Source organism: Peromyscus californicus, unplaced genomic scaffold (assembly GCF_007827085.1).
Source record: "Peromyscus californicus insignis strain IS unplaced genomic scaffold, ASM782708v3 Scaffold_23__1_contigs__length_62951481, whole genome shotgun sequence".
Lineage (NCBI taxonomy): Eukaryota > Metazoa > Chordata > Mammalia > Rodentia > Cricetidae > Peromyscus > Peromyscus californicus.
The window spans coordinates 50,033,700-50,058,287 of NW_026294534.1; the positions used below are offsets into that span (position 1 = coordinate 50,033,700).

Genomic DNA, 24,588 nt, shown 5'->3' on the forward strand with positions numbered 1-24,588 from the left:
CCCATGAAGAGTCAGCAAAGCCTGGTACATTCAGTTAAGGCAGGACCAAGCCCCTACCCCTGCATCAAGGCTGAGTAAGGCATCCCACCATAAGTAATGGGCTCTAGAAAGCCAGCTCAAGTACCAGGGATAGATCCTGATCCCACTGCCAGGGGCCCCTCAAACAGACCAAAATATACAACAGTCTCTCATATGCAGAGGGCCTAGTCCAGTCCCATGCAGGCTCCACAGCTGTTTGTCTAAAGTTCATGAGTTCCCACAAGCTTGGTTCAGTTGTCTCTGTAGATTTCCTCATGATGATCTTTACTACCCCCCTTGCTCACATAATCCCTCTTCCCTCTCTTCGACTGGACTCCTGGAGCCCATGAACCTAATTTTTAAGTTAAACTTGTCCATTGATGTATATAAAGGGCAGCAGGGGGCAGGAACAGTCTACACAAAGTTCAGTATTTCCCACAGTTTCAAGAATCCAGCAGAAGTCTCAGGATGGGACATACCATACACAGACACTGACACAGATATACATGCACACGTGAATGCATGTGCATACACACGCATGCACACAAACACACACACACACACGAGCATGACCACCACCACCATCTATAATACAGAACAGGGGAAATAGTTATAATCTCTGAAACCTCTTCCTGAACTATTCCCCCCTCACCCCAACCATCCATCCATCCATCCATCCATCCATCCATCCATCCATCCATCCATCCATCATGTTCCAGAAGTACTGTTCTCCTCAATATTCTGTTACAGACTGAACTCTACCCCTCTACTCATTCAAATATTGAAATCCTATCTTTCTGGATATCATAATACGACCTTATTTGAAAACATTCTCATTTCAGACAGACCAAGTTACGTTGAGATTATGCTGGGAGGTGGTGTGGAGTCCGATCACTGTGTGAGTGATGTTCCTGTAAAAAAGAATATTGGACACAGACAAGCAACATGGAGAATGACATACAATATATACAGAGGCAGAGGACAAGCCATTCAAGTATCCAAGAAATGCCACAAATTGCTTACCAACCACCAGGGGTCATGAAAGACCCAGAGAACGAGTTACTCCTGGAAGCCTCAGAATCAACCCTGTCCACAACTCGACCTTGGACTGCCGCCCTCCAGTAGTGTGAGGCAATACATTTTTGCTTTTAAGTCACTCTGTGTGTAGGAAACAATTTTAAATGTCTTAAAGATTCTAGGCATCATCTCAGTATGAGGACCATTGCCAGAGACTGCCTTTCACACTAACTTCTCCTAAGAGGCCAGGGGTGTGATAAAACAGAACTCATAGCAATAAGAAATGTGATCCTTTTGGACCCAGTGAAATCTTTAATATGTGCAAGTGTGTTGAAAAGTAGCTGAAGTGCCCACAGCTCTGCAGAGGTGAAAGATTTCTGTTGTGCTATGTGGAGCCATTCTTTGTGGGCCAAATGCATACGTGTCTTCCCAAGCTTCTGTATTCTTATCTATCAAAAGAACCCCTTGAATTGTGTTGGCAAGTCTCTATCAAACATATCACTGTCCTGTCAAGACAGGATACATTAAGTCAAAAATGTTTTTTCTCTTCTCAGAATCAACAAAATATTTATATTATAGGCATGATCAAAATTTCAAGAGAATTTTTTAATCTCCAAAGACAGGAAAATCATACTAAGGAAAAATTCTAAAACCATCCAAACTTGAAACTTTTAAAGTAATAGCATTTTTTTTATCATTTTCTTAATCTTTAAATCATTTAAAGTTTTGAACACAGGTCAAGGTACAAGGGTACATTTTTGAAAATTTGTGTTTCTCTACTTTTCAGTTTAGGGGCAACAAAAATACCTTCCAACATCATTTTAATGCCAATCTTCCAAGTGCCCAAAACCTGAACGATTTGAAGCTTTCTAACTCTATTTTTAAAGGTTATTGTTGAATTATGTACTACAGTTTACAAAAGACTTTCTTATATACTAAACTTATGAAGACTACCTACAGCAGGGCACTCTCTCATGTGATATGAAATGAAATTACTGTAGCATTGTAGTACATCATTGTGGAAATATTAGGTTACCATGCACACAAATAGTTTTAATATGTTCCAATTTTTAAAAACAACAAGTTCTATAAAATTTGTTTATTATTTGCTCATCAATGGCTGTTTTACTTCTTCCACTCTTTTTTATTTTAAGTGCAATTCGTGGAAGGCTGGCAATTGAATATATTTAATTCCCTCAGATATGCTGCTTCTTCAACTTAATCATGAAAATATGTTTTATTTAATATAAATCACAATGTTTATTTTGACTATAAATCACTTTTATTGTGCTCTAAACAAGAGTTGGAATAACTGATTAAATATGGCTTTCATCATGCAGTCCTGTCCAGTCCATGGCCCAGGGGCCATATTTGGCCAAGAATACCTACAATCATGATGCAATACAAAATTGTAAACTTACTTAAAACATCATGAGAAATTTTTTGTGTGCTTTTTCTTTTTGACTCAAGTGTGCAGTTCTCAAATATGAGTTTTATAAATGACAATGTCATGTTCAATGTCAAAAGGTTGGACATGTCTGTAAGAATTGGCCAAGATTTATTTCTTTTTATTTTTTTTCCATTTTCTCTTGTAACTTGTTTCTGTATTCTGGTCAGCACTTGACAGCTTCATAAACTGTTCGGGCAAGCCTTTCTTCTTAATGCCAATAACTCACCTCATCCTCACCCATGTCTTGCCCAATAATGCTAATCTGATGATTGGCTAATGAGAAAACTAAAGCATAAAAGGATGCTTTTATTTCTTTTATTATGACTTTTGCAGCATTTTCTTAAAGGCTTGCCTGGAAATATGTAAGTCAGAATGGCACAGTGCAAGCACATGACTCCTAATGATAGACATGCATCTAAACATCAGAATGATTTTGTTTCTGGTACTGATGCAGTTCACCCTGTGTCACATGGTAGGCAGATTGATCAAAAACTGCTTGGGGCCAAGTCCTTCCTGCTGTGTGTATGACTGGTTTCACCATTACATATTTTTTTGTCTGTATGGTTTGTTTCATGGATGGGGAGCTACTACAGTGAACTAGGCATCTATGAACTTCTAATCTGAGTAACAAAAGACTGTAAATGAATTATGCTGGGTAGCAGTTTAATTTTTATGGCAGTTAATAATATTTTATGGCACATTAGGCTACTTCATAATGTGAGAAAATATAATAAACACCTGTAAATTAAAAGGAAATTAAAAATTAGTAAAATGTTAATGAGGCTATCACATAGATAAAACCACTTTTTAAAAAGTTTCATCTCATTCATGTACAAAATAATTAGAATTCTTTTTCTAAGTTAGTTGAATGTAACTGTGCAGAAGTAAACATGAAAGGTATCAACATTCCTATGACAGGGAACAACATGATGTCAGAAAACATGCAAACAAACTTAAACTTTAAAGTGCCTTTTGTTTACCAGGGTCTGGAAAGGACATGTAGACAAACAAGACCGACAGTTTCAGCCTGTGTCCCATGTAATCTTCGCAGGGAGAAAGGACTCACAAAAGACAAAGCAAAAAACTCTCTATGAAAGTTCTATGTTTCTGATGGTACAGAATTTCAGAACACTAATTAAACTTCAACCAACAAGGAGTTTACAGCTCAATGTTAGAAATTGGTCTATTAGTTTTAATTTTCATGATTACATGAAACCATTTTCATCCAAGTATATAAAGAATTCTGAGCATATTCCCTATACTACTTTGATCCACTTTCTCACTCCTCCCCTCTCCCATTTGCCCATACTCTTGGTTATTCATCCTGAAGATGCCAAGTCAACAAACCACAGAGATATTTGCACATCGACATTTATTGCAGCACTACTCACAACAGATAAATTGTGGAACCAACCTATGTATCCAACAACAGAGGAATGGATAAATAAAATGTGTTTACTACATATAGTGGAATTTTTCAACCATAAAGGAATAATTTCAACATACATAAATGTAATGTACCACATAAACACACTCAGGGACAGAAACTACATGACCATCACAGATGCAGAAAAGGCCTTTGACAAAATCCAACATCTGTTGTTAGCTGTTTTTACTCTTTGGGGAGCCTACCACCTAGCTCTCAAATAAATCAGAGACCAAGGCTTATTCTTAATTATAAATGCCCAGCATTAGCTTGGCTTGTTTCTTACCAGCTTTTCTTAATTCTAATTGTCTTATGTACCTTTTGTCGCTGGGCTTTTTCCTTTTCTTACTTCTGTGTATCTTATTTTCACTCTTACTCTGTGACTGGCTTGGTGGCTGGCCTCTAGCATACTCCTCTCCTTGTTCTCTTGCTCCTTCTTCTCAGATTTCTCCTTCTATTTCTCCTCTCTGCCTACCAGCCACGCCTATCTTTCTCCTGTCTTGCTGTTGACCATCCAGCTTTTGATTAGATCATCAGGTGTTTTAGACAGGCACAGCAACACAGCTTCACAGAGTTAAACAAATGCAACATAAACAAAAGCAACATACCTTACAATAATATTCTACAACAAACATCTACTCATGACAAAAGTCCTGGGGAATCTAGAGACATGGGGGATGTATTTTAACACAATAAAGGCCATACAACAAGCCCACAGCCAATATCATTCTAAATAAAGAAAAACTCAAAACATTTCTACTAAAATCATGAATATGACAAGGATGGCCACTCTCTCCATACCTGTTCAGCACAGTACTTGAAAATCTTCACTAGAGCAATAAGACTACTGAAAGAGATCAAAGGAATACAAATAGGAAAGGAAAAAGTCAAAGTATACTTATTTGCAGATGATATGATTCTATACATGAGACCCCAAAGACTCCACCAGAAAACTCCTACAGCTGATAAACACTTTCAGCAAAGTAGCAAAATACAAAATTAGCACACAAAAATCTATAGCTTTCCTATAAGCCAATGCCAAACATATTGAGAAAGAAATCAAAGAAACAGTTTCTTTCACAATAGACTCATAAATATCTTGGAACAAATAGAATAAATATTGTTAAAATTCCCATCCTGCCAGAAGTAATTTACAAGTTCAATGCAATCCCCATCAAAACTCCAAAGCTTTTCCTCAAAGAAATAATCCTAAACTTCATCTATAAACACAAAGAAACAAGGATAACAAAAACAATGATCAACAATAAAAGAACTGCTGACGGTAACAGCATCCATGATTTTATGTTATACTGCAGACCCATAGAAATAAAAACAGTGTGGTACTGGTGTAAAAACAGACACTTTGATCAATGGAATAGAGTTGATGATATGGACCTAAATCCATGCAACTATTAATATATTATTTCTGATGAAGAGGCCAAAAATATATACTGAAGAAAAGAGCATATTCCATGAATGCAACTGATCAAACTGGATAGTCGCATGTAGAAGAATAAAAATAGATTCATGTCTATCACTCTGCACAAGGAATCTTGGTGAATATGAGTGTGTAAGGAGTAGAAGGTAAATATGATCAAACTACAAAGAATTAATAAAAATATTATTTAAAAACAGAGCACCTCAACTTTGTGTAGAAACTGTAGTAGCCTTATCCACATGTCCACATAGTACGATAGAGGTGAGCAAATTCTGCCACGGTATCATCAGAGTCTCACTAAAGTAATGGAATATGGGGAACAGTCCTCACCTCTGTGACTGTGCCTGGATTGGCCAGACAGGACACTCAGAGAAGCAGAGACTGAAAGAATGAGCCTGATGTTACAGGTGAGGTACAGACGTGGAGGGAGACATACTTCATGGAAAATAGATACTGTCTCTGTAAACACATTGGCTAACAGGACTGTTGTAAGACAGCAGGCTGGTGGAGCAATACATGGTTACAGAGAAGAAAAACAAGAAGGTTTAACCAGGAATGGGGAATCAAAGACACGAGAGAAAAGCTGCAGGCTTTAGGCTTGCGTGATGAGATGGAAATCTACCTTGTCTTGAAAATGAGAGTTTTCTAGGCAAATTAATTTTGAAGTGTTTGGTTTTCTGATGTTGTTGGGTTTTTTGTTTGTTTGTTTTGTTTTCTTTTGTTTTGGAGGGGGATTAACTTTTTAAAATTTATTTGTTTGTTTGTTTGTTTGTTTTACATTCTGGACACAGTTTCCTCTGCCTCCCCTTCTCCCAGTCCCTCACCCCATCCCACTTCTGTTCCCACCCCCAATCCACTCCTCCTCCATTTCTGCTTAGGAAAGGGCAGGTCTCCCATGAGTATCAACAAAACATGGCATATCAAGTTGCAGTAAGACTAAGCACCTCCCCATGTATTAAGGCTGGACAAGGCAACCCAGTATGAGGAATAGGATCCCAAAAGCCAGTAAAAGAGTCAGAGACAGTCCCTCTTCCCACTGTTAGGAGTTCCACAAGAGGACCAAGCTATACAACTGTAACATATATGCAGAGTGCCTAAGTAAGTCCCATGCAGGATCTCTGGTGGCTGGTTTGGCCTCTGTAAGCCAAGGGTTTAACCTTTAAAATAGTTTATTTACCCCTTTACAAACACACAAGTCTCTGACAATGATACCAAACACTCCAAACTAAATAAAAACTTAGTGTATTTGTCTGACATGACTCAAGATTAAGTGGATTTAAAAAACAAAAGGGCACCAGAATATGATTACTAAATATCCTCATTGTGGTTTTCATTATGAAATAAACGTATTTCACATAGAACCTGCATATCGGGGCCAAAATTGTGCATATTTAAAATTTGAATCCAGGCTGGACATTTGGGGTTATTATTATTATTACTATTATTTCTTCCGGTGTTTTTCATTTTTATGAATATATATCCAGCTCTCTACTGTTTTAAGCATCCTGAGAGCTCTTTGCTTAAGGAGTGATGGCCGCCTTTCAAGGGCCTCAATGGGACATCATCCTAGTCCAGGTTGGAGACCTCCCTAATTTCCCTTGAGACTTACTCCAGATCATGTTAGTGTTGACCAAACCCAATATATAAATGATACAAACATAGATTTGTGGGCAGAGTGCTGAAGTGTACAAAAATATCCAGAAAATAAATGACTGCCTTTGATATTAAAAAAAAAAAAAAAAACTTAACCCACCAGGTTGTGGAAGCACATGCCTTTAATCCCAGCACTTGGTAGATGTGGATCTTTGTGAATTTGAGGCCCAACCTGGTCTACAAAGTGAGTTCCAAGATAGCCAAAGCTGTTACACAGGGAAACCCTGTTTTGAAAAAGAAAGGAAAAAAAAAAAGCTTTGACCTGAATTTGAATGACACAGATACAGAAAGGGTGAAGCCATGCGTCAATCAGAGATGGGATTATTGCAGTACAAACCATTTTACAGCCACATCCCAGGTCAGTCCTCCTACAGGCCCCTGTTAGCATCCTGAAGAAGTCCCACAAAAGACTACCATCCATATATACAGTCAACAAGAGTGCTTACTATTCCAGCATGCTGTGGACTGTCATCCCACACAAAGGCAAGATGGTGAAGACCCAGAGAGGGATGTGTGAGCTCTTTTTAAGCATAGCCAAGGGGAGGTCCTAAGGCAGTTAGGTCACTTTAGATACAATTAACTCAAGCAAGTGGCAATCATATTAGTACATTTTAATTGGCCAAGGCTAGTTAAGGGATGGTCAGGACTACAGTTTTCCATTTTGGGGGCCAGGCCTGGACAAGTCCCAGGCTTTGTCCTTATTTGATTACCATCTTGAGCTGTTTATGGCTTAGGCCATCAGGCATCCTCACCTTGCTGTCAGGGATATTGGAGACTGTCCTATGTTCATGGCTCTTCCTCAGAAACTGCTTGCTTAGTTCCAAAAAGCAGGGACCAAGGCCTAGTTCTTATCTAAGTTAATAAAGCAGACTGTCATGATATTTGCCTGGTCCTCCCAACCCCCATCAGTCACTTTTGATATAGATGCTGATGGTTTGAAGAGAGGTAGATAAATTACAAATTTGTTTTCAATCTGTTATGTTGTTGCAATTGCCATTTTATAGCCCTCAATGTGGTCAGGATTGGGAGCAGAAAGAGTAATCTGGGATTTAGGAATGGGCTCAGATCCCACAGACTTTATTCCTCCAAAACTGATGTACATCCATCAGTGCAGCAATTCATAAGTGAGCAAGGACACCAAACTCGGATAAAGATCAGAACCCATGCACACCAGCTCCTTTCCACAAAGTTTTTGGGCCTTCTCCCCATAGCATCTTTCTGAAGCAGCCTACGATACCACTGAACGTGGCTTAGCCAGCCTGGGCAGCCATCTATAATTTAGACTTGATAACATCAGCAAGGAGCATTACTGCTATGGAATAATCCTTCTGCACACTGTGAAGACTTGTTGCCCTCATTGCTAAGAAAAGCTGATTGGTCAATAGCTAAGTAGGATTTTCAGGGCATAGAGAATGCTGGGAAGAAAGAGGCTGGAGGTGGAGGAGCCTTGAGCCAGATTCAGAAGAAGCAACATGAGAAGTTCATAGATGAGATAAACAAGCCTCAGGGCAGCACATAGATTATTAGAAATGGGTTCTTTAAAGTTGTAAGAGCTGGCTAGAGACAAGCCTAAGCTATTGGCTAAGCATTTATAATTAAAAATAAGTCTTTGTATGATTATTTGGGTAGCAGCTGATGGGACAGAGCTGATTGACGATCTACACAGAAAACTCCACCTACAAATGGCACCCAATGTGGAGCACTTATTTCCACATAAGACCTGAGAAAGCTTAAAAAATATAGGTTCCAAACACATAAAAAACAGCCAAACATGGCAGCCTGTTCCCACAGTCTCTCACGCAGGCTGCAGTACAGAGATACATCTCCTGGATACACCCTGCAAGGAATGAGCTGCCAGCTCACCATGAGCTAAGCTGTGAGGTGGTTTAAGATTTTCTCATGCAGACAGAAAAGGTTACAGATACTCAGTAAAGCAGGTTCAGATGGAAAAAGAAAAAAAAAACTCTAAACAGGTTACAGTGTATTTAACAATAAAAAGGATATATAGTCATAAAAATAAACAAGTTATTTAAAAATAAAAGATTAAAGTCTTTAAAGAAAGTAAAGTAATACAAAAAAGAAGCCATGTAGAGATGTGAAATTCACAGAAAGTCTGGATCCTGTATGTAATTATGTTATCTTTGAATTTTTTGATTGTTAATGAGCAAATAATAGGTGCTGAGAGACACTGGGTTATAGAAATTGCTAAATTAAACAAACCTACATATTTTAGAAATGTCTTGACTTCAAGATAAAAGTCAAAGGGTATGTTGCTTTGGGGAACAGGTTATGCTCTTGTTACCACAGAAAACAAAAGGCTATGAATTCTTTCAGGGTTGAAAAAGATCAGGTTTGATCACAGAAGAACCACCAAAAGTCCTGACTAAGACATAAAGAAAGAAACCTAAAAGAACTACAAGACATAGGATGTTTATTTTACCAGCTCAAACATAAAACAAAAAAGCATCTTTGACTGACTTGTCTGCACTTGTATTAGGGGAGATATGTGTGTTACTTTTAAAAGTTTATGTATTTTCAGAGAAAGGGGACCAAACACCAATGCAAATGGATGGTCCAGGTGATCCAACATCCAAAATAGCTTCAAGGCTGCTGGCTGAGATGATCCAGTTTCACAGAATACTCCGGCCACGACTTAACAATTATCCTCATTTTCTCAAGGTTCCTCCTCAAAGATGCCAGCAGCCCCAGACAACAGCAAGCAGTCAAAACAACAACAATAACATCCACATTCCCAAAAGATGGGTTGTGGATGTTTGTCATCAATTAAGGAGGGTTGGTTACAAATTGCTATTGGTCATAGTCAGGGAAAAAGCTAGACAAATGAGTTAAATTCAAAGATCTCTTTCTAAAGGAAAAAAGGGGGATATAGGAATGCTAGGAGAAAAGAAGGTCGATGATTGCATGTACTTTAATCCCAAAAGCAACTATTAATCTCAAAAAATTTTACATTGCTATGGATTTTTGTAGATTGATACAAATTAAAAGTTATTTTTGTTATACTGTATATATGTTTCTTCTCTTGTTTGGGGTACTGCGCTTATGTGGCTCATTTAAAATGCAATGTATAATTAAGAAATACAGGATAATAGTCATATATGATAATCAAAATTATAGTCACGTTAGATACGTTTTTAAGGTTAAACAGATTTATTTAGATAAATAGATGGTCTTCAACCACTTCAAAGACCTACAGAATACGACATTTAAATTGTGTTAAGAATATAAGGCTTTTCTGGACAGTGAGACATATCTGCTCATGGCAGCCCAATTTATTTCTGAAAAGCTGATGGGCATTGAAGGAACTCCATAAGGAGTTTGCTTCAATTGCTGCCAGTACACTGTCCAAACTGGACCAGCAGGATGCAAAAGAAAATGACTGCCAAATTTTGTCAAGAAAAGGTAGGACAGTCCTTCAAAACCCCTGCTTCACAAAAAAAAACAAAGTCTACCAGATATTCTAGGCCTCTAGACCAAAGATGGATGCACCAACACTACAGAGGAACTTTGGGTGACTATCCAGGCAGCCAGATGTCCTTGTCATTAGGTAACATTACACTCCTTCTGGGATCTTTGATGGAGTTAAAGACTGAATAGTTAAACTTAGAGTTTTCCTTAGTTATGATAAAAGGTAAATTAAGTATAAAACTTGTGACTCACAAAGATAAGATAGATAATAGAGTGTTTTCTCTAATATTGACAAATACAAATAGACTAGATATTGTAACGTAATTCTTACTTGATAACTGTTTTTGTTATATATAATTTAATTATGTCAAGGTTAAAGCCTTCTTTTTTAGACAAAAAGGGGGAAATTCTGTGGGATAATCCTTCTGTACACTGTGAAGATATGTTGCTCTCATTATTAATAAAAAGCTGTATGGCCAATAGCTAGGCAGAATTTTGGGAGCAGAGAGAACTCTGGGAAGAAGGAGGGTTGAGTTGGAGGAGTCTCGGGTGAGCTAGATGCAGAAGAAGAAGCATGGAAAGTACATAGATGAGGTAAACAAGCCTCAGGGCAGCATATAGATTAATAGAAATTGGTTCATTTAAGTTGTAAGAGCTGGCTGGAGACAAGTCTAAGCATCAGCACAGCATTTATTATTAATAACAAGTCTCTATGTGGTTATTGGGGGAATGGGTGGTGGGACAGAGCTGATTGGCAGTCTAGATGGAAAACTCCACCTACAGCATACCAGCTATAGCACCAGCTATGAGCAGGCTTCCCAGGCTGATCTGCCCATCTTCATTTGCAATGGAGGTCTTCTCATGGGTATAGCACAGCAAGTAGATGGCCAAGAAAGGAATGTCCCACAGAAAGCATGCTTTGGCCCCTTTGTAGGTGCTGAAGAACCCCAGATCTCACGCCACAGACAGAGCACAGACTCTAGGGCTAGTGGTGAACTCTCCAGCCACTTGCAATCAAATCTTGACAGTTTCTAAAGGATTTGTGAAAATCCCCTGGGAGCCTCCTCCAAAGCCTCTTGCAAAAATCTCTGCTGCAAGTGGACTGAGCCATCTTCATGCACAAATTCATCTCTCACAAAATCATTCCCTCTAAGTTTGATGGCTTCCTCTAGGGTTACTCCCAGTAACAGTGGCAGCGAACCTCTATGCAGTACAAAGAAGCCTTCATAGCAGAGCGTTTTCTGAAAACAGTCAAAGCTGTTTTTACACAAGTGCTCTCCCACAAAGGAGCCAGTTGATCATTGACTCCACATTCGAATCTTTACAAGACCAAGTCTTTGCAAGAGTTGAGTCTTTACAAGATACACAGCAGTGGCCCCAACTGTTTGTGTAACAGAACTCAGAGTAAACTTGTGGGCTGACTCTGCAAGCTGTACAAGTGGCCGAGCTGTATCACCTGAGGCCTTCTGCTGCCTCTGGACCTCAGTCAAGCTGAAGGACAGAGTTCTTTCCTCAAGGAAAGCATGCTCAATGTCTGCTAAGGTCATATGTTCCCCTGGCTCAAATAAATCTGCTAACTGAAACAAGATGTCAACTTCCAAGGGTGTAACCAACTACTCCTTAGTCACCTCCACATCTTTCCTGCTGCCAGCCAGAATGCTATAGGTCATTCTCATGAATTACATGTTGTTAAGGAGCAAATCAAATGAATTAAAATAGGAGAAACTAACTCCATGGCATACCATGCCTCCAGGCATTCTTCAACAAAATGAGTCAAGACATAGGGGTAGATGGTCACCATAATGTCTCAGAAGTCAATGGCTGTGACTCTTCCAGTCATCGTGGCATGGCCACATTGGACAAAGACTGCTTCGCATGCTCTAACTGTATTTCCAGGAAAAAGTGAGTGAGCTCTGCAAACGTAAGATGTCTTTTTTTTTTCTTTTCCAAAACATAGTTAGAATTCACAAATTCTGAATCCCAGTGAAATGGAATATGTTGATGAATTGTAGTCTATCCAAAATCTTGCTTAACATCCCCGAAAGAAACCTCTCCTTTAATAGCTTTGTCAAATGGCTTGAAGGCCACCATGAATAAGCCATCCAGCACACACAGGACAGTTTCTGTAGAAGACCTCAGAGTCAGCTCAAAACACTCCAAGATGAAGTTCTCAGCACAAAGGAGGGCAGGGATAAGGGACAAAGACAGGAGATAGAGGACGAGGGAGAATGGGAAGGGAACAAGGGAGAGGAAAGGAAAGGGGAAAGAGCTGCCTCTGGATGGAGAGAAGACAGGTGTGGCCCATAGGAAAATGGTAAAAGGAAAAACCCTGTGTTAGGATGAGGTGTTGAATTTTAATTGCGCGTGTTAATTAGGTGAATCAAAGCGGATTTTTCATTGCTGGACTTCAATACTTTGCTAGCTAGACCTTGGTAGTCAGCCTAAAGAAGTGACCAAATAAGGAAGTAGCTCTTGGGAGCTAGTTTTAGGAATGTAATCTACAGGTTCTTAGCAAGGCAGGGGAATGGGAGGAAAGGGCAAGGCATGCCAGAGCTTTGTTTGCCATGCTCGGGCTGGCGAGAGTCCCTTCAGACTCAAATGCTATAGATTATTAGAAGGATATTAACCAATGTTTGGTCTGATCCACCACACTACTTAAAAGCTTCACAGTCTTTGGATTGGTTCATCTTTCTCCAAAATATTCAGATTCCAGTGACAAAGTCATCTGAAGACAAAAAAAAAAATCATTTTTTTTTCAAAAATATACTTCAAAAATATTGTTCTGAGTTCAGCTGGATCTGCTCTCTTGGTTAAGGCCACCTTGGCAGCTGTCATGCTTCTGCCTGGGTGTGGGCAGCTGAGGGATCTGCTCCTGGGTTCACTCGAACGCCTGCGTCACACTTCCGGTCCCAACAGCGGTGTGGGCAGCGGTTCCGCCTAACCTTTGACATGTATTTCATGTGTATGACTAAGCATAAATGACCTGAAAATAAGAGGTGCCAAGCTGTTCCATTATATTCTGGCTGACAACATTATATGGAAGAAACCCAAGGTTTGGAGGTGCGAACTAATCTAACCTTGGCCTACGCTTTGTATTAATTTGCGTTCTCGTTTGCTGTAACAAAATACCCGACCAGGAACACCTTAACGAGGAAGCGTTTATTCTGGCTTAAGTTTGAGGGGATGCATACAGTCCATCATGCCTGAACAGGCAAGGCAGTAGAAGCATAAGGTAACTAGCCACAAACATTAACAGCCAGGAAGCAGAGCAAACAGGAAATGAAGCCAGGTTGTAAGCCTCAAGGCCCTCCCCCAGTGACTCATGTCCTCCAATAGATTTTCTCTTCATGGTTCCACACCTATCTAAAATAGTACTACTATTAGTGAAGGTCCAAGTGTACCGTAACACGAGAACTCCTCAGAACCATTTCACATTCGTGCCAACACCCATTTAGGAATACAGCAACAAATCATCCCTTGAATCCCCATAGGTTTTCCGATGCTATCAGGTCAGGAGTCCCCTAGTTTGTCAACAATGGGCATAAAAAGGGAAAATATCTGTATCTCTGTCTTATTTTCATTTTTATGTGCACTAGTGTTTTGCCATGGGTGTCGGGCACCCCAGAACTGGAGTTACAGACAGTTGTGAGCTGCCATGTGGATGCTGGGAATTGAATCCCGGTCCTCTGGAAGAGCAGTCAGTGCTCTTAACCACTGAGCCATCTCTCCAGCCCCTTGTATCTCTTTCTTGACCCAAATTTCTCCATTTCCTTCATTTTCTCCATTCTGACCATGATTGCCTAGTTTTAGTAGGTTTAATATCCATATAATCCAAAGGGAGTCTGGAATGTATTATTGTGCACTTGAGAAAAATATCAAATATGTTCTAATAGTCCTCAGCTAGTTCTGGAATATATGGAGATCTTGACGTTTTTGTTTGTTTTGTTTTGTTTATCACTTGTAATGTCTAATATTGATTGCTGGCTTGATAGTGTATACAATGTCCTTGCAGACACACCTCTAGGCTTGTCTATAAAGGATATCTAAATAAGGTTTAGTGAGGTGGGAATATCCATCTTAAATAAGGGCTTCACCATTCCTCATTCTGGAGTCCCAGACTGTCTAAAGAGTAGAGAGCCGGCTGAGCAAGACCCTTCACCATTTCCTGCCTCCTGGTTACACATGCAGTGTGAATGAACAGCTGTCCCAGGCTCCTGCACCCTCCATCTGAACTCTTCCTTCTTCAAGCAGCTCTGGCCAGGTATTTTGTCACAGCAGTAAAAGAATGAGCAAAGACATCACTCATTCGTGTTACCATCGCATTTAAATTCAAGGCCAGACCCTGAGACCACCTTTTCCTTATTTATCTAGTATGCTCCATCTTCAGCTAAGCTATTACATTATCCTCTATTCTGGACCACAGATAATCCTCTCCTGATCTCTGAGAGTATTTGTCTCTAGTGTAAAACACACACACACACACCACAGACTTGAATCCAAATGCATCCTTCTGTTTTCTAGCAATGCTCCTTCCTCTACTGTTCTATCTTCATCCTAGTTCCGTCATCCTGGTGCTATTGGATTTGCTCCCTGACATCCAGACTGGAAAACTGTGCTTCTCGTCACTTACTTTTGCTTGCCTTTGGTCATAGGGCCTCATGAAAACTGTGTTCTTAACATGGATAATTTCAGTCAGCATAGCAAGACTTTTTTAATCTGAAACAATACACCAGAGGGCCTGAGGCTCAGCTGGTATGGTACTTGCTGTGCAAGTATGAAGACCTGAGTTCTGGACCCTAATATCCATTTTAAAAAGTCAGGCATGATCATGCATGTCTATAACCCTAATACAGAGTGGTTGGGGCAGAGGATGAGAGATAGACAGATCCCCAGGGCTTGCCAGCCAGCCTGTGTAGTCAATCAGTGATCACTGGGTTGAATGAGAAACCTTGCCTCAAAAGAAAAGGTGAAGAGTTGTAGTGGGGTTATGTTCCAGCTTTGAACTGGAAGGACTACCCCCAGTGAGGCTTCTGGTAACTGTCACGCCTCCCTATGGCCTGCCCCTGAGGTAAGGCCAAGACAGGAGTCCTTAAGACGGAGATCCAGATGTGCAGACCTAGCAGAGTTCTCCAGAGAACACCACTGGACTGCACTTTACCTCTCCTGGATCCTGTAACCTATTCGTATACTTGTTGTAAGTTACTCCCAAAATAAACCTCCTTTTTTACTATGTGGTGTTGCCTTAATAAATCCTCCAATAAAGAGTGACCAAAAGAAGACACACACTAACCAATGGTCTCTCTGTGTCTGCCCATCCCACACACAAAGAATACATAGATTGGATCAGAAAGGAAATGGCTCCAGTAAGAGAATTGAGGCCTAAAGAAAAATGAAAAGAGATATACTCTTTCCTGAGTATATTTCATCCTTGTTTTGTATCATTTGTACAAATAAAACTATTGAAACTGAAGGACCTATTCAGAATCTTCACAGCTGGCTCTGCTACCATCTCATTTTCTTCATAGACTAAGAGATTTCTTATTTGAAAATGTCTCAGAGCTTCCAACTGCAATTGTTACAGTAAATAATCAAATCTCCCTCTAAGTGGAGACTCACCCTTGTCTACTCCCTTAAGAAGAAATCTACCTTGGGCATGTCATGGACCCAGCTACAGGACCACCCCTAGAAAGGGTGACTGGCTTTTAAAAAATGTGCTTTTCCTTCCCAGAACCCCTAGTCCAGTCCCCAGGAGCCACCATGAGATTCTCCTGAGTTCCACTCCTATCCCTTCCTGGGTCTTTGTTTTTTATTGTTGTTGTTGTTTGCCAGAGCCTACATATGCTTTTAAATTCCCTAGTACTTTGGGCTTCTCAGGCTCTTTCTACAGCTCCCCTCTCCACCATGTGGCTAACCTTTATACCTGTTTATCGGAATAGCATAGGTTGCTTTTTCATCCTCTTTTCCATTTTCTTTCTCTACTCTTGGCAGCTGTGAGACATAGTGCTTGTCTGTCCCCGGGTGTTTCTATTAAATTCTGTTTGAGGTTCCTTATGAATCCATTCTGTTTTTCATTAATGAGACTAAATACTCTGAGAGGGATCCTGAGTTCTCTGGTATTGTAGGGTAGTTATAGCAGGGCTCCCTGTACAGTCATATCTTTTCTACCTTTTACTTCCTTAATAGGCAGAGGAAACAATCCTGTTTCTGCACTCCCAGGCAGCATCGTAACTCTCAGACTTCATCATGGAAAAGAAAAATACTAGCGTCAGTGGATCCTACATGATGTTTCATTTTACCACTTCACTAATCCTAAACAGAAAGTCCAAGTTCTCAATTTTGGAAAGCAGCTAGTGTTTCCACTCCATAATGAAAGGATCACAGCTCAGAAAGAATGAGTCACCTTCCTCAAACACTGTAGACCAGAAGTCTTAGAGACGAGACCAAAACTGATGGCTCTAAGATCCTTCACGATTCATCTAGTTTCCTTTCATTCCATTTTTCCCAACCTATAATAGTATCAACAATTTACTTTCAAAGTAGACAAATACATCATCATAACTAAACTTTTGTGGACGTTTTTATTTTCTTACATGTTAATGTTTCTTGTGTTCTTCCAGTACTGCTGACAGTGAGGCTAGATGTGTCTACTGAGAGGAGGGAGTGACAATCTTGAGCATTTCAGGATTTAGCAGCATCCTTAGCTTCTACTACTGTAGCTCACAAGCACTAGTACATCAACTTTAAACAACCACGACTTTCTCCATTATAGTCTTGAGGGGGAAGAGTATCCATGCACGTTTTCTAAATAAGTCATCAATTGTTTGGTTTTGATACAGAAAAAAATGATTACAAAATAGAAGTCAGTGTTTATTTTTATTAAAAAATGAAAGTCAAGTGGGAATTACGAGACATAGATAGCAACTTTTTTTCTCTAAGTGACTTGCTCAATTGGCGGAGGCTGGACAATAGCATTGAACTAAGTGCTCTCCAAATTGTTACTTAAAATTCTTATCCCAGGAGAAGATGCCAGGGCAATGGCTTTGCAGACTATTCTTGGAGAAAGCCCTCCCTAGACTATTCCCATCAGTGGTTCCTCATGTCAGCAGTAGCCCCAGGTGACACTTCCAAGCTGTCTAAGACAGCTGGCCCTGGGTCCCTGGAGCCTCGTGCTCTTCAGAGAACTGCTCCTCCATGACTGGAAAGTAGGAAGTCTCCCATGCCTTCATTAACAGTCAGTACCTGAAGCCCTCTCCAAGAAGCCGCAGGGACCACCACAGTGGTCTATCCAGAATAAGTATTCCAAAGTTGTTTAGATCGTTCAAAGCCACTAGTCACCGTAATACCTCAGAGTGTACACAGTCCATTGTCTCTGTTAGCTCCCTTCATCTCTACAGATGTTATTCAGCTCAGAGAAAGTTTCTTCCATGTTGCCCAGCTCTGGCTTTAACTATCTGAGTATTTTACACACTTACTAACAATCCTCAAGCTTTATTTTATCTTCTCATAAGGCACAGTGGCATACAGACAAAGCAAACTATAAAATATCCCTGGATAGCATCTTCAACTGCTTCTTTTACAGAGAATGATCAAGATCTGTTTGCGGCCTTAAGTCTTTGCTGAGGCAATGATAACCTTCACCATTTGAGGGTAGTTGAGCACATAGAGCAATAAGCTCTAACGAGATTCTAAGTACTTACAGTATCACCTTGCATTAAAAGCCATGTAATAGGGAAGAAGTCTAAAGAGATGGATCGGTGGGTAAAACACTTGCTGTATAAGTATGAAGCTCTTAGTTCAAATCCCCAACATCCATGATGTAAAAAGGCTGACTGTACCTATAACCCCAGATGGAGGGAAGGAAACAGGTAGATAGCCCCAGCCTGACTAGCTTCAACAGTGGGCAACTAGTTACGTGAGAGACTCAAGGCAATAAGACAGATAGCAGTAGAGGAAAACAGCTGATGTTTTAATCTGATCTTGACGTAATGTGTACACTCATGTGCTTATACAACACACCATATATATCATACATACATACATACACCACACGTGAACACAAACTTGTGAGCATGCACTACTCAATTGTATGTAACTTCCAATTATTGTAATTGTTTGCACACGCTTGTGAGCTAAAGCAATGTGATCATCTTAAAGACACAGAGGAATCACAATGTCAACTCCAGCACTTAGATGAAATTGACCTGAATCCCTTTTGAAAGTAGAGGTACAATAAAATTGGAAACAAGTTAAATCTATCCACTTTAGAAAATAGTTTGGCAACCTCTCAAAATATGAAATGGGCTCTTATATTCTGAACCCCATTCTCAAGCATATATTCAAGAGAAATGAAAATGTCCAGTCAAAAACTGACACATATTCATAACAGCATAATCCATAACAGCAAAAAGTGGAAATAGTCAAATCCCTACCAATCATAGAATGAACAAAAAAAGTGAATATAGCTTAGCTATTTAGGGGGGTATTATACAGCCACACATGAAGAAAGCAAAAAGTGGAAATAGTCAAATCCCTACCAATCATAGAATGAACAAAAAAAGTGAATATATCTTAGCTATTTAAGGGGGTATTATACAGCCGCACATGAAGAAAGTTCTAACACAGTCCTCAATGTGGATGAGCCTTGAGAGAATCTTACAACGATTGTAAGAAAGAAGTCACAAGAATATATAGACATAGATATGTAATATGTGGTTGTATTTATATAAAATATACAGAATTGTGTTTAGAGATGCAGAAAATTGATTAGTGATTGCTGAAATCTGATGAAGAGGAGGCAAGTGAAAAGTGACTGCTAATTGGTTTGAGATTGCTTTCCAGAATTGTAAAAATATCTTAAAATTTATTCTGGTGGTGGACGCAACACTCCACAGATGCATTTAAAATTTCAAATCATACAGCAAAAACAACTTCAAAATGTCTCCAAATGCATCAAAATCATCATCACAAATACCAGGTACCCATGAGCAGTCAAGAAATAACATGTCTTGGGAACTTCAAGATATATTGAAATTTGTACTGTGAATTCAAGGTATTAACTATCATCAGATTTCACTGAATGGTCTTTAAAGTGTCACTCAAAGGCATTTGCTTACCAGATGTTGTTGACGGTAGGCTTGCAGGCTTGCAGTCTAATGGCATCTAGTTCTCTTTTTAAACTAGTCTGTACTTCACTTAATATGATTTTAGAGACAGCTGTCAAATGGGTCCAGATGAGCAGGTTCACAATTTGTCATTAAAAGAATATTGTGCTAAATGAGTCCAAATTAATCATTTCTAAAAAAAAAAAAAAAAAAAAAAAAAAAAAAAAAAAAAAAAATTCATTTCAAAACACCAAGTCTGGATGTTTTTTAAAACACAGAACCTTTTTATGCCAAACTAACCTCACACTCACTGTGCAGCTCAAGGATGACCTTGAACTTCTGATCCTCTTGCCTCCACCTGTGGAGTTCTGGGATTACAGTGTGCAACCTCGTCATTGTCTTCAGTGTTGGAGATCAGTCCTCAGCAAAACTGAGCTTAAATCCCAGCCCCTGAAACATTTGAAAGCATTCAATTGTTCTCCATAGAAAATAACTTGATTCTCTCAGTGTTTCAAGTGAAAACTACATCATGCTTTGGGAACATACATTTTGCTTTTGAAACATATTCAAACAACGGTATCTCGTTTCCCTTCTGACAAAGTGGTAAAACTCGAGGTAAACAGAGTTCGAATATTTAAATTTGTTTCTCTTAATCTCTGAAGACATTAATTCAATAAACATAAATAAGATAGTGACCCTTCATTAAATAAAAGTTTAGTTCAACAAAACCGTCTTCCAAATATACAGTTCTGATGACCATGACTAGTTAAGTTGTTTCTCTTTTGATTTTGCATTTATTTGTTCCTTTGTTTGTGTATTTGGTTGGTTGGTTGATTGGTTAGCTGATCGGTCAGTTAGTTGGTTGACTTTGGAGACAGTCTGTATGTAGCCCAGGGGCTGGCTTTGTGCTCCTGATCCTCCTGCTTCAGTTTCCCAAGAATTGGGGTCATAGGCATGCATCACTAGGGTATTCCTAGCCTTTAACACTAAAAATAGAAATCCCAAATACATGTCCATCAATAGAAGTATGAAAAGAAATTATTCCCAGTGTAACATAAAACAATGGGCAAAATAGTAGAGTAGAAATGACATTGGCCTCCTTAATTTCTGAGGTCATAGCATACTCCTTTGTGTTGGAACAGTGTTTCTCAATTATGAAGACGAGCACACTGTAAACTAAGTGCCCTGTTTTGCTGCATCTCATGCTGGTGTGATGCTTGTTAATTTACGCTCATTTCATAAGTTTATTTCAGCAAAATATCTCCCTGTCCTCTGCAAGAGGTGTGAATTAAGATCAAACCCGGTCTGTTTCAGCATCCACCGCAATGCAGCCACTCGGGAGATCAAACACGCACACGTTCTCTGTATTCTTTTATGTAAAAGAAATAGACTGGGTTGTCTCCTTCAGGAAACATATGAGAGATTTAAAACTTGAAAAAAAATGAAAAGGAAAATTGCACATAGGGACAAGAATAAAATTGCTGCAAAAAGAGAAAGAATGGGAAAAGCTGGGCTGTCATTCAAGTCTCCTTGCTAAATAGGAGATCAAACCCTGGGTTTCTCCATTCGGCTTCATCCTGTTCCCTTTTATGTCATTTGGAGAACACACGAAGCAATTAAACCCAGGGCTGCTATAGTCACAAAGGTTCTGGATGGCCTGGCACTTGGAGCATCAGAAAGAAATGACTTCAGCACAGTGGGTAGATTTTTTTTTCAGGTATCACTTAGCCTGGAAGCTGTTCTTTCCCTGCCAAAAAGCCAGGGCTATCTCTAGCAACTTCTTACTGCCAGGCAAAGACAAGGGGAACACAAAGCCAGGAGAAATTTCAAAGTGAAAGCCAAAGCCCAATCTGGGAGCTGGTGATGGGGCTGGCATTCTCTGAGCCTGCTAAGAAAGAGAATAAACCTTTGGTAATAAATTAGGAACCTGGGGAATTAAAGCTATAAAGTGCAGTTGAGAAAGACTTTTATAATAATTAACAGCAGGGTGTTGCAATAGAGAGAGAATCAAAACCCTCTCTGTTGTGATAAATGTTCTAATAGAGAAATATAGGACACGGAAAAGTAAGCAACCTCAGATCTGAGGCCAGACCAACAGGCCAGGGCCCCAGGCTCAGCAAAGCCTATGTCTGCATGGCACAGCTGCAGTGAAATTACCCGCCTTTCAAGAATCTATAAGCACAACCAGGAAGGGCTAACAGTGAGAAGAATTCGAGCTTTTTTTTTTCAGTGAACCCACAGCTCAGAGGAAGTGTATGTATTCTTACACAACTCATTTAAGAAAGAAAACTGTGCTAAACATGACTCAGCACATTTCCCTCTAACTCAAAGATAATAAGAAATGGTAATTTGGATATTTACTTTAGTTTAGAGAAACCTAAATACAAATGCACGTGTGGAAGAAGGGGCACATTTTTTGAAGCACAATTTGTATCGGATGTGTGTGTGTGTGACTGATTGATAAACTGAACTATGCCTCACATCTTTCTGTTGGTACAAGTGTAACAGTCCTGCCCCACTCCTTCCATGTTATCTGTGTAAGTTCCAAAACCACATTGAAATGGTTGCAGAGTAACTGAAACAAGAAGCCATCTCTCCATAGTGCTTCCTTAAGAAATGCATCTCAGTGTGCCCAATCCTGTATGGAATCCATGTCCCTAGAAGAGGGATCCAAAATGGGTCTTTGTAGAGATGTTGATGAACTTGGCCCAGGTCATGCTACATACAACTTCTCTCAAGTCATACTCTCAAGACATGAGATATTTCAGACAGTTTGTTTTTGCTCTATGCAAGTAAATCACATACTAGCTGTAGGGTCTTAAAGCAGGAGATAATAGACTGTTACAGTAAAAATAATAATGGCCAGATGAGATTTGCTATATATCTAAGTTGGGATTTTTTAATAACTAACTTCTTTTCAATTTTTTTCACTTTATTATTCTATGTTAAGTGGAGGGGTGTTTTGCCTGCATCCATCTCTGTGTTTGGTCACATGAGACCAGAAGAAGGGATCAGATGCTCTGGAACTGGAGATACAGAAAGTTGTTGCCATAATGTGGGTGCTGGGAATCTAACCCAGTTCCTCCTGGGGGAGCACCCAGTGCTCTTAACCAATGAGCCACCTCCCAGCCCAACACTAACTTCTTTCTAACAACAAGGAGTGGAATTCAGCATGAACTTATGTGTCTAACAAGGATCCCAAGGACCTGGACTCACAATAATAGGAAATAACAACAGCATGTTTCCTACCCACTTCTTTTTTAATTTAAACTATAAAAATACTATATTGCTTCAGTTAGACAGTGCTTCGGGTTATAGCTAAATTTCTCTATGTGTTTCTATCTCTGAATAAAAAAATTTAAGTAGGCTCAGAGGATTTGAGCTACTGGCAGTTATTTCTTTGTGTTTATTCTTGCTCTGTGCCCTGACAAGAATCATAAAATGTGTCTTCTGGTGTTCTGATAAGGCTTGCTCGTGCTCCAACAGTTTGGAAATCTTGACCACATCACATCATTCTGATGAACTAAATGAAAGGGGCTCAATAAAAATTTAGAATATCTGAGCTGAGACGAAGACAAAATATCCACGTGATGGTGGTCAAGGTGAGTGAAGACACAGTTTCAACACTTTTGTCTCTAACACGGAAGATACAGCTGATGTCTGTCTATTCCTGGGCCAAGTACTTTATATCAAGAAATTGTAGCAAATTCCTCCACTTGAAAGGTCATGGTTTCACCTCCAGTATAGCAAACTTTATCTGTGGTATATGGAAGACATGACAGGAGTACCAAACCAGTCACTGTCAAATGCTTGTTAAATATATGTGGCTTAATTACACTAAGGAGCTTTTAAAATTTCCAATCAACTTAGGTCTCCATTTTTCTTATAAATGATTTCTTTTCACCTTTTAACATCGATTCATCATTTCTAATCACTGAGTGCTGTCCTAAACACACCATACGGATTATCTCCTTTAATCCTTACAGCTCCTTAATCATTATCCCTATGTTATTGGTAGAAAACGCAGACATGAGAAAGGTAGAAGTTTTGAAGGGATCACCCAAGTGATCTTAGAGAACTGGGCCTCAGCCCTCCAGTCTAGCTCAGAATCCAAGCCCCTAACACAGCGTCTCACATCTTCTCTGACCTTTACGTAAGGCAGAAATCTCAGAAGAAAGCAAGCTTTCTCACCTTGCCTTCTGAAAAAAACAACAACAAAAAAAAAAAAACCCCAAAGCCTCCTCTTCCTTTCACAGAATATAGGAAAACAAAAATTTATTGCCACAAAAGATATCCCCAGACAAGTCTGATGTTTTAAGATGTCACTTTGTCTCAGTCTGGTCCACTAAAGACAGACAGACAGTAATTCCCAGGACTCTGTGCTGCTCTTCCCAACCTTGCTTAAGCCTAGATTTATGACGGCAACACTGCAGTGTTTCTCAGAAGCAACTGTGTGCCCTCTCCCTCTAGGAACATTTGGACGCTAAGAAACCTTTGGATGATGACAACAGGCTGAATCTACCAGGTGGAGAAGAGGGATGCTTTCAATATCCTGCAGTGCATAAGATACCTCCCCCAAAGAATATATCTGGTCTAAAACATCAACAGTATTACTGTTGAAGAACTCAGACTTCAGTGTTCATCTCTACAAATCCTCATGTCGGCAGCAATGTCTTGATTGGCTTGTGGGGTCACTGGAGTACATACAGTGCACAAAGCTAATGGAGAACAGCTTCACTATCGCTCATTTGCCCAGCCACTTCACATACCTTCATGTGGGTGACATAGCTTTGAAGTCTAAAGCTTTGAAAAGTCTCTGGGATTTGTTTTATTAATTCTGCTATGATTGTAATATAATTTTTCAAATATCTAAGAAAGAATTCTTTGACAAGGTGACATTGTCAAGTTAAGATGAAAACAAGTTGCATTTATTTCCCATCATAAAAAGACTTGGAGATTTGGCAAACATCAAAGATTGTCACTTTCAACCATCAATGCCTAAGACAATCTTTTTTTTAATTGCAAGAATACATTTGTTTCACACTGTGATTCTGGAATA

At 39.5% G+C, this 24,588-nt stretch overlaps 1 pseudogene; it reads right to left on the bottom strand.

Moving 5' to 3' along the window:
• Positions 1-7,843: 7,843 nt before the first annotated feature.
• On the bottom strand, positions 7,844-13,263 carry LOC128119323 (electrogenic aspartate/glutamate antiporter SLC25A13, mitochondrial-like; annotated as a pseudogene).
• Between the last annotated feature and the right edge of the window lie 11,325 nt (positions 13,264-24,588).